Here is a 10,440-nt window from a genome sequence, read left to right as displayed (position 1 = left end):
GCTGCGTAATAGATTTGGCACAGTTGCTAGCTGATTTATTTTGAATATGATCAGATTTCGTCTCTTTATAATTTAGACTCTTTACTGATTACATACGTGAAACAGCCTACAATATTATAGATCTAACAGACTATGTCGTTGAAAAGGAATCATTGCTGAATTCAGATCAGAAAATAGCTTTCGAACTGATCATGGATGAAGTAGTAAAGCAAAGCGGTGGTGTTATATTTTTGAATGCTTCTGGAGGCACTGGCAAAACATTTTTGACCAACTTGATTCTCGCAAAAATCAGAGCCCAAGGAGAAATCGCACTTGCAGTAGCGTCTTCCGGAATAGCGGCAACGTTGATGGAGGGAGGCAGGATTGCTCATTCTGCGTTCAAGCTTCCACTTGACTTAACCAGGCAGGAAAACCCTACCTGTAATATAAGCAAAACAAGCGGTAAGGCACAAGTGCTCAAATTGTGCAAGCTGATCATATGGGATGAATGTACTATGGCTCATAAAAAAGCTCTAGAAGCCCTGGACACCACATTGAAAGACATACGCGGTAATAATAAATTAATGGGAGGAGCGCTGTTACTGCTGTGTGGAGACTTTCGTCAAACGCTACCCGTCATTCCGAAGTCTACTCCCGTTGATGAGATTAATGCTTGCTTGAAGTATTCAGCTATATGGAAACATGTTACCAAGGTAAGTTTTAATATATATATAATGACTGGATTATACGAGTTAATATTTTATTTTTCTTTTTCTTCAGGTTACCTTGAAAACAAATATGAGAATTTGTTTGGGCGATGAACATGCTCAAACATTCGCCAAACAACTTCTGGAAATCGGAGAAGGCCGAGTTGCAATTGGTTCGAATGGGTACATCAAATTGGCACCTAATTTTTGTAACCTGGTGTCATCTGCAGCAGAACTGATAGATGTGATCTATCCAGAAATTGCTGACAACTATCGTAATATGAACTGGTTGCGGGAAAGGGCAATCCTTGCAGCCAAAAATGAAGACGTCAACGACATGAATAATCAAATACTTGCCAAGGTTCCAGGTGCAATGATGGAATATAAATCAATCGACACTGTTGAAGAAGCGGATGATGCTGTCAATTTCCCACCGGAATTCTTGAATTCGCTTGACCCTGCTGGAATGCCACCACACCGTCTACTTATCAAAGAAGGATGTCCCATCATACTGCTGCGAAATCTTGATCCTCCTAAACTGTGTAACGGAACGAGAATGTGTGTGAGAAAGATGCTAGCTAATGTTATAGAAGCAGTCATTCTAACAGGAAAAGGACAAGGTGAAACTGTTTTCATTCCAAGGATACCACTGGTGCCTTCAGATCTTCCATTTTCTTTCAAAAGACTGCAATTTCCAGTGAGGCTTGCGTTCTCGATAACAATCAATAAATCGCAGGGTCAGTCGATCAAGCACTGTGGGGTGGATTTAAGGTCCCCATGTTTTTCTCATGGTCAACTTTACTTGCATGTTCGAGGGTTGGTTCACCGAAAAATTTGAACATTCTTGCCCCAAGTGATGAAATGAAGAACGTGGTTTACAAGCAAGTTTTGTCTTGAAGGCAGAAGAAATTATTGGCATTGAATGTGTTGACGTGAAATTCGAGGTAAAAGTGCATAATAAACTGTAGGGGAAAGTGCCATATAAAATGTAGATAAGAAATAAAAAGTGAAATAAAAGTCATATTCAAATGGTTAACATGAATTTCTGTGTATTTTTTTTAATATAAATCTTAAGATATTTACTATGATTGACAAAATACCAAGAAGAGAACATCTATCGTAAGTTTAGTAAAATGAGTTTAATTTCAAGCTCATGAAAATCTATAACACATTACGGAGTAAGAGGAAAATGGCTATTTTTACAAGGAGTAAAACTGTAGAGCTGTTCACAGTGTTAAAGGAGTCATATGCAATCTTCAATGGCGAAAAAAGGTGTTGGTTACAAAAGCAGTTATGCTCTTTTTAAAATGTTGCAGAAATGAAATTAAAAAAAAAAAAGAATTGCCCTGCAAAAAAGTTTTTTTTGTTTGCACATAGTAACAAACGCTAAAAATGATATTGCACTCCTTGATTTGATTATCGACAGTATCCGCTTATCTTTACATTTCCAACTTCTAAAATTTTGACTACGTATGCACAAACTTGGAACAGAAAAAATACATTTTGAACACTGCCGGCCGAAACAATTTTAGTTCAAGTCATTTTACTACATATGATTTTTTTGTGGCGACACGTCATTACCGTTAAAAAATTTATACGACAGATCCGCTTTACGGATAGAGAAACTGAAGCAGCAGAATGCCGCCGTAGTCTTATTTTCCTTTTTTCAAGTCCGACGAGGGACAACGAGTGCAAACAGTAAGCGTTTGTCCGAAAAAATGCGACATAGTTTTTATATGTGAGTCACACATCACACACATGTATAACACAAGTACTGAGAAAAAATTGATCTGTTTATAAAATTATACTATGTTATTACTTACAGTTCTTACATGGATCAAATTTTGCATTTGTTAGTTGGTTGAATGACCGGAAAAACATATCTTATATCACAATAACTTTTGTAGAAAGGAATGACATCCAAAGTCTATCATTAATTTCCTTTTAGTTTATTCTCCTTCTTGGCATTTCGTCCCCATTGGTATAGAGGCTGCTTTTCAGCCACAACACGATAGTATTGCTTCGTTAGAGCGTATTACACCGAGATACCTTAAGCTTCAGGGGCGAAGCCTCATAGAAGACCCGTATTCCGAAGTGTTAGTTTTGCATCAAATCGATTGTAGGCAAATGTCCTTGCAAGCGTTCGCCCGCTATAATGCAAAAAGAGATTGTTTTCCCTTTTTTAAGTCCGACGAGCGATAGCGAGTAAGGACAGCAAGCGTCTGCCCGGTAAAATGCAATCATAGTTTTAATCGACAGTTATTTGTAAAACACTACAAATCACTCAACTGGGAACAACTTCAGTTCTCAAAAATTAAATTAAAACTTAGAATTCTTATAGTGATTATGTTATGACCAATATTTATATTTTTATTCTGAGCAAATTTGCTCCTTTCTTCTTCTTGGTATTAGTTTGCATCTCAGCCTAATGTTCTATGAATGCTTGCGCATTCCTTAACCGAGTTGCTAAAGTTGCATGTTTTTCACTCTTATATCATGTAACAGGTACAATAATACTTTATTCCCATAAAAGTCCCAAAAATTTCTTTTAAAAAAGATTTGGGACCATCCGGAATCGAACCTAGGTTACTTCTTCAAAGCTTTGCTTTACAGCCCCGGGCGTTACCACATGGCTACGGAAGAACTCATTTCACACAATAGGGATCGCCCATATATAACGCCTATGTACCTACTGCTATCCTATCATGCAATACACTGTAAGACTAAAGTACCCTTTAAAGGGTAAAAAAGTACCCTCTTTGAGAGAAACTAGTTTAACTCATAAAAAGAGTAAAGGGCCTTTACTCGTTAAAGAGTAAACCGCTTGTACGTCAAACCAACGAGTGAATTTTACCCACTATTCGGAATTAATTCAGTTAAAAAGTGGGTAAAATATACCCTTTTATTCATTATCTAGATTAAACGTTTTAATATGAATCAAATGAAAATAAATAAATGGAGCAAGAGCAATAAAAATCAATGAGCAATAAAACACTTTATTATAGCTTATATAAAATTTAAAATAATAACGTAATGCACTTAACCTACAATGCTACAATGTTTCATCATCTTATTAACTATAAATTTTCTCCAAGGCTGAAAAATCTGCAGTTTATACTAATTCCAGACATTAGTCCTCGCATTGACCGGAATACAGTTTTCTATGCGTCCGCTTTTGGCCGTAGAAATCTGCCATGGCTCCAGTCCGCAACTGCGTTTTTCAACAAACCTGCAAAGATCACGGCATTTCTTTAGCTAACGACGAAATTAATGAAGTTTTTCGATTTTAAACTTACCCGAAAATGTAAAAACTTGTCCATTTGTCCACAACTGTCCACAATAAGCGATCCGAATACGACTTGGGTGATGAACAAAAGATAATGGACGCTAAGAGTGTTCATCAGAAATCCTAAAGACATTCTTCACCCATTAAAGAGTAAAGCGTTTGAACTAATAAAAGAATACAAAATACCCATTATCCTAAACAAAAAACTACCCCATTTTTTGACAGTTTCATACATGAGGAAAAAATGGGTGCTTTTTACGCCTTAAAGGGTAGAGCCAAGTTTACAGTGTAGAATGTCGGTTCCAGAGACACATTACTCGCCAATCGCAAGATTTGTGAAAAGCTTAATGTATAGAAGGGGATGCTTAATGTATAGAAGAGATGCTCCAAAAAGATCTCAACATATTTTATTTTGTACAACCATGTGAAAAGGCCGCTTTTCGTACACAGCATCAGCGCGGTGGTTTTGGCGCAGTGAGATTGCGTAACAAGCAAAATGTGAAGTTTACAATCAATTCCAGAAACGGCTGCTGTTCTTTTTGGTATGAAATGCAATAAGCATGAAGCAGCAGAAATATTTAGTGTAATTAATTAAAAGCTTTTACAGAAATTACGACTAAAAATTGAAGTGACTCCAACATCAAATTACATCCCGAGCAAGGCCGGGTAATATCAGCTAGTTTAATATAAAAAGAGAAAAAAATTCAACCCTGACAGTTGAGATCAACCTTGACGTAAAGAAAAAACTGCCCTTTCGGAAACAAAATCGATACTTTTTTCTACAGGGCTCATCATTTTGACAATAGGCCAGGAGAAGTGGATGAACTTGTCATCCTATAGGCCAGGGGAAGTGGTTCACCCAGAGTGAATTTATGTCAAAGAAAAAGTAGATTTTGTACGAAAATTGACAGGAAAATGAATGACAAGTTCATCCACTTCTCCTGGCCTATGGATCAATGCACGAGTTCATTTTTTGACGTTTTAGCGGTGCCGTATGGACCGATGCACGAGTTCACTAATTTGACGTTTGAGCGGTGCCGAATTCACTCGTTGCCATGGTCACTTAAATAACACGGCACCACTCAAACGTCAGATAGTGAACTCGTGCATCGGTCCATTATTTATGTGACCATGGAAACGAGTCAATTCAGCACCGCTCAAACGTCAAATTAGTGAACTCGTGCATCGGTTCATAGCTTTGACAGAACAAAATCAGCTAATCACTCGGGAGAGTAACTGTTTACTGAAGCAAGAGTTTTTGTGTGAAAAAACGGAAATTCCGTAAATTTTACTTAGTTTGCTAAAAATATCGAGAAATGGAAGCAGGATTTCGGAAAGCTGATATTAACTCTCTTCCAAAAGTGGATTTTTATATGGTTCAGCACTTTTTGTCCACCAACGATAGGCAAATATAAGGTGCCACCGTCATAGAGGTCGCTGGGGAAGAACGAGTGAAATGTCACTGAAAATGTTTGTTTACGTCCAAAATTCAATTCTTCAACCCAAAAATTAGTTCATAATCAATCGATTATTGAACTATTTTCCATTGGCATACTCATTTTGTACCATTATTTTTGCCATACGTGTGATTTCACAACAAATTTAACCACTAACAAAGAATCTGGAAGTTTATAACCTATGTTGCCAAACACCAGTTTTCCAATTTTATCCCACTAATCGTACATGAGCACTGACCGGATCTGTACATTATCAAAGGAAAAAAAGTTTATTCTGTTTCTCAATGATCTCTGATCGTATATAAAATAACTATTCCGAGAAAAAGTGTAAATTGTGTGGTCCTTCCTATGCTGCACACGGTAAGTTCTCAACCTAAAGAGTCTAAATTATAAAAAGACGAAATCTGATCATATTCAAAATAAATCAGCTGGCAACTATGCCAAATCTATTACGCAGCACTGCCAATGTTGAATCTCACGCTAAAAGTGAGTCACAGGTTTTATGTATTGAATTTTCACAGGTTTGGGGAACGAATGAAAAATTGACTGAATGTGTGGAAAACCAATGTAATGAGTAGAGCATTCCTTATGCAAAGCATGAAAATTGCAACCGACACTCATGTATTCAGAAAAAATGCTACTTCAGAAGAAGCAAAATTTTCGTGGGCGGTAACATTTTTGTGTGAGCCGTTTTCAGCTTGTGTGAAAAAGTGTTTGACAAGTCTCCAGCTCGATTGGAATGACATTGACAGTAAACTTGGAATTCCAATTGGAACATTTCGCTTCTTTGCTTATAGATTCTTTATCTCAACCCTGGGAGGGAGGCACCGATACTACACACGAAATATAGAACAACGTTTGTTTGAACTGCAAGATAACTCCAGCTTGCCAACAACAATCAAGGCAGGCTTGGGGAAAACCGCTAGTTTTCTTTTGTTGTGTACTTTCGATCTTTCCTGACAAACATGGAAAAAGGGCCACAATTTTCTATGCAATAAATAATAATTTTCATTGGAAAAAGTAAAACGATGCGTTTTTCAATGCTTCATATTCAATCAGTTGGAAGGTGCTCACGTGACATTACTTACATTTTGTGTATGAATTGATTTTCATTCATTTTTTGTCACTTTTGATGAAATGCGAAAATGTGTTTTAATCAGTTACGCGCTTTTTCCATGTTAGTCCAATGTTTGAGATCTGGGCTCACAGTGACAGTTCGTGACAGCGGAATCTCGGCTCACTATGACGTACAGAAATTTTGTGTTGGTTTCTCCCTCCCAGTCTCAACCCAACCTCTTTTTTGCCGTTTCTCCTACTAGCCACCAGATGTCGGAGTGATCGTTTAGCTTTGAAAATATTTGCCTATGAACTAATCTACGATGACGTCACGCTGCAACTTCCAGCGGGAAGAAAACCATTACTGCGGGCCGTGTTTACAAAAAAAATGAACGATTTCGTTGTGCATTCATCCACTTCGTGTTCATCCTGTGAACATTCGTTGTCCGGATGTTGGTCCGGATGTCATTTAATGTAAACATTGCCCGCATTTAGAGCAGAAAAGAAAAAGAAAGTCGAGGATAAAAGAAGACCGTGGATAAGTCCATAAGCACAGAACAGATAGGAAAGATCTGGGAGGGAGAAACCAATACAAAATTTCTCTACGTCACAGTGAGCCGAGATTTTGCTGTCACGAACTGTCACTGTGAGCCCAGATCTAAAACAATGGACAAACATGGTAAAAGCGCGTAATTGATTAAAACGTATTTTTGCATTTTATCAAATGTGACACAAAATCGATTGAAAAGCTATTCATGCTTATCCAGCTTTTTACGCTAGCTATAAAACTGCAGGGGGTGATTTGATTTTGGCACTTATTGTCTACAGATTTTATGGTTTGATCTTAGTAGGCAGTGATCTCAGATTGTTTATTGAAATGTCAAAAATTTTCACTGTATTTATTATCGGCCACCATTTCTACCAGCTGGCAATTTATTAAAAACTTATCAGTAAATAATTCTTATTTAATCGTTTTAGGCACCGTAGGACCAAAAATCTATAAATGGGAAAATTTGCTACACCAAACCAATAGAAATAGGAACAAAATTGAAAGAAATAAGATCGGCTGTTCTGAATTTTCGATTACGACCAGAAAAGGCGGGCCGCCAAAATTTTGTAATCCATGCAAATTGTCTGTACCGAGATGTTCAAGGAGTTTTTCTTGTCCTTGTCTACGCCACTAATGTCCAGCGTAATTAATACATCACGCATTCACAACATTCAAACATAAGTGGCTTTGTCCAACATTTTTTGGGTGACATATTTTGGGATAGGTCATAGTTGATTTTCTCGTTCTGTTGGTACGATTTGGTGAGAACAGAGTAAAATTCATAATACTTTGACCGTGTAAGTGTAACCGCCATGGCCGTTCCTTGGGCTGTTTTTGAAGATCCTCCAAATTTTTAAGTTAGTTTACTGGCACACGTAGTGTTCGGTCACACCGCAACGACATCTCCCATTCACTGTATGCTAGGCGCATTCAGCTTCCATAGCAGCGCGGCAGTGTATTTAATTTCGCGGCTTTCTCCCCCAGCTAGCAGCAAGCAGCCCAAATGCTTTGAAGCTCTTGTATTGGGCTGCGTGATGCTAGCCTGTTAGCACATCACACCTTTGTAACGTAAGTTGTAGCAGGAGCAATGCCTCTCGGTGGAGGCAATAAATCAGTTGAAATTAGAGGAAAAATAGTGGTTCGTTTATTCGTCTGCCCCTTTCAGAAACACAACGTAGGGCCTGGTTACACCCTGGACGAAACACGTAGTTCTTCCAGTAAAAGCTTAAATGAATAAAATGGTATAGATCTATAGAGAAATCATTTCCAAATTTATTTTAACTTCACAACACTGTTGGTAATGCCAATTTTTCTCTCCAACAACCATCCGAACCATTAACTCTGCCACTTATGTTTTTCAACCTGAAATAATCAAAGCATTAGTATCAAATAGTAAATAAAAAGTTTATAGATATCCATTTTCTAAAATCAGAACTGCAAATTTTTGACATTTCTTTATTGTCAACAGAAAAATTTCAACTTTAAAAAAGCTTGCTTAGATCCAACCATAAAAATTATAGTGTTGCCAAGATATGTCAGAAAGGGGTAATTCAAAGTTTATAGTAAGCCAGCGTAAAAGGCTGGATTCAAAAGTAATGTCACAATAGCACCTTTTATTTTTATTGAATATAAAGTGTTCAAATACGCATTATTTCACTTTTCCCAAAAAAACAAAAATTAAATGCACAGAAAACTTTGGCCCTTTTTTCATGTTTGTCCAGAATGATCGAAGGAACACAACATAAGAAAACTAGCGATTTTCATCAAGTCTGCCTTGAGTGTCGTTGGAAAGTTGGAGTTTTATTGCAATTCTAAATAACTTTGTGTCATATTTCGTGTGTAATATCGGTGCCTCCCTCCCAGGGAAAGATGACAGCTGAAACAGCTGCCAAAATAAACACGAACACTAGCGCACCTGGTGGCGGCGGGCAAGCTTTTTACACAGCAAATTTTTCGAAAAATGTACAGAATTAGACAAGAAAACTCGTCTAAATCTTTTTTAGGATTTCTACTACAAGGTTATTGCAAAACGAAGGTATACTCCAGAGGGAGTGGAATATATTCATTTATTTTGAGGGTAACGAAAAATGGTTTTGCACTATCTCTCTGTTTTATTAATCAGATTGTACAATAGTTTTTTTTAATTAAATTCGAATATGAATGGTAAATGTTCATTAAAAATAGTTTTTTAGTTGTTTTGTATTATTTTTTATATCCTCATAGAGAAAGAGCAAGAATGAACCCACGCCCTTTGTGTTCAAATATTTTAGAAATCTTTTTTTTTTAATTTCTTTATTAGTATCATTCCAAACATTAAATTCATTTCTTATATCTAGGTGTTCTGTGTTATTAGACAACATTATCATCCTAATTTGGTAAAACAATTTTACGATTTTGTTAACATTCTGTTAACAACATATTACATTTCATTTTCCGTAGCAGTTCAGATTTTTTACAGGTGAGTTGATTTCACCTGCTTAAAAGAGAAAAAAATATATAGAAATCAATTATTCTTAATTTCTAATGACTTTAATGATTGGAATATAACTAATGATTGGAAATTTAAGCAGAATATAACTAATGACCGGAGCAGAATTAAGCACGCATTGACCGTTTCGATGATAACGCGTACTTTATTCTTTGCAGTACTGTATGCAAGAAAATGATACTTTGCCCCGGACACATTTTGAAGTTTCATCAGCTTGCAGGTTTTTTGCACTAGGTTCATGGTCATCCATGATAAATTCAGTTACTTGGGTCAGAGAGAGAGGAGATTGCTGGCCTAGATTGCGAGCCCCCAAAAGTCAAGGGTACCTGTCACCTATTGTTACCGAAAAACCGCACATTTGAAGGGCGGAGCGTGAAATACCGTAAAAATTCAATAAAAAGTCAACGTGATTTAAATTTTTAAATGTTTTTCAATGATTTCACATTTTAAAAAGTTGAATATCTAAATATACTTGTTTTCAATTATGAATCGTGGAATTGGAATAGATGGACAAATTGATGTGAAGATTTGCGAAAAAGTTACACGTCTTCTCAGTAAGAATCGAACTCACGACTCCCTGATCTCTAGTTAGGGTGCGTTACTCCTACGCCATGAGAGGACTCATGAACGCAGAAGTTAACCTGAATTCCATTTCAGCTCAATATTCACGTGGTCCTTCTTCGCAAAGTGCACCTCTTTCGGATGAATTAGATGCCCATCCTATCTAAATATAGTTGTGTGTTGGCGAACTGCTATTGATTTTTTTATATCCATATCCTTTTTCATAGTGAACAACAGGAAGTGAATATGTTTTTGACCTAAACAAGTTCATCTGACCGTTGTGCACAACCCAAGAATTAAAAAAAGAAGGCAAGAAAACACACCAAATGTCAATGAGCTGTCTGCTCTCTCTCTCT

The 10,440-nt window shown here is 36.8% G+C and overlaps 1 long non-coding RNA gene across 1 annotated transcript; it reads right to left on the bottom strand.

Moving 5' to 3' along the window:
* Positions 1-3,662: 3,662 nt before the first annotated feature.
* Positions 3,663-4,045, bottom strand: LOC110674517. Its single transcript, XR_002498943.1, has 2 exons — positions 3,983-4,045; positions 3,663-3,915 (listed from the first exon to the last, which is right to left on the bottom strand). It is a non-coding gene; the product is annotated as an uncharacterized LOC110674517 (long non-coding RNA).
* Between the last annotated feature and the right edge of the window lie 6,395 nt (positions 4,046-10,440).

The sequence above is a fragment of the Aedes aegypti genome, chromosome 1 (assembly GCF_002204515.2).
Source record: "Aedes aegypti strain LVP_AGWG chromosome 1, AaegL5.0 Primary Assembly, whole genome shotgun sequence".
Taxonomy (NCBI): domain Eukaryota; kingdom Metazoa; phylum Arthropoda; class Insecta; order Diptera; family Culicidae; genus Aedes; species Aedes aegypti.
The sequence above is the reverse complement of the archived record's forward strand: the minus strand, read 5'-3'. Positions and strand labels throughout refer to the sequence as shown.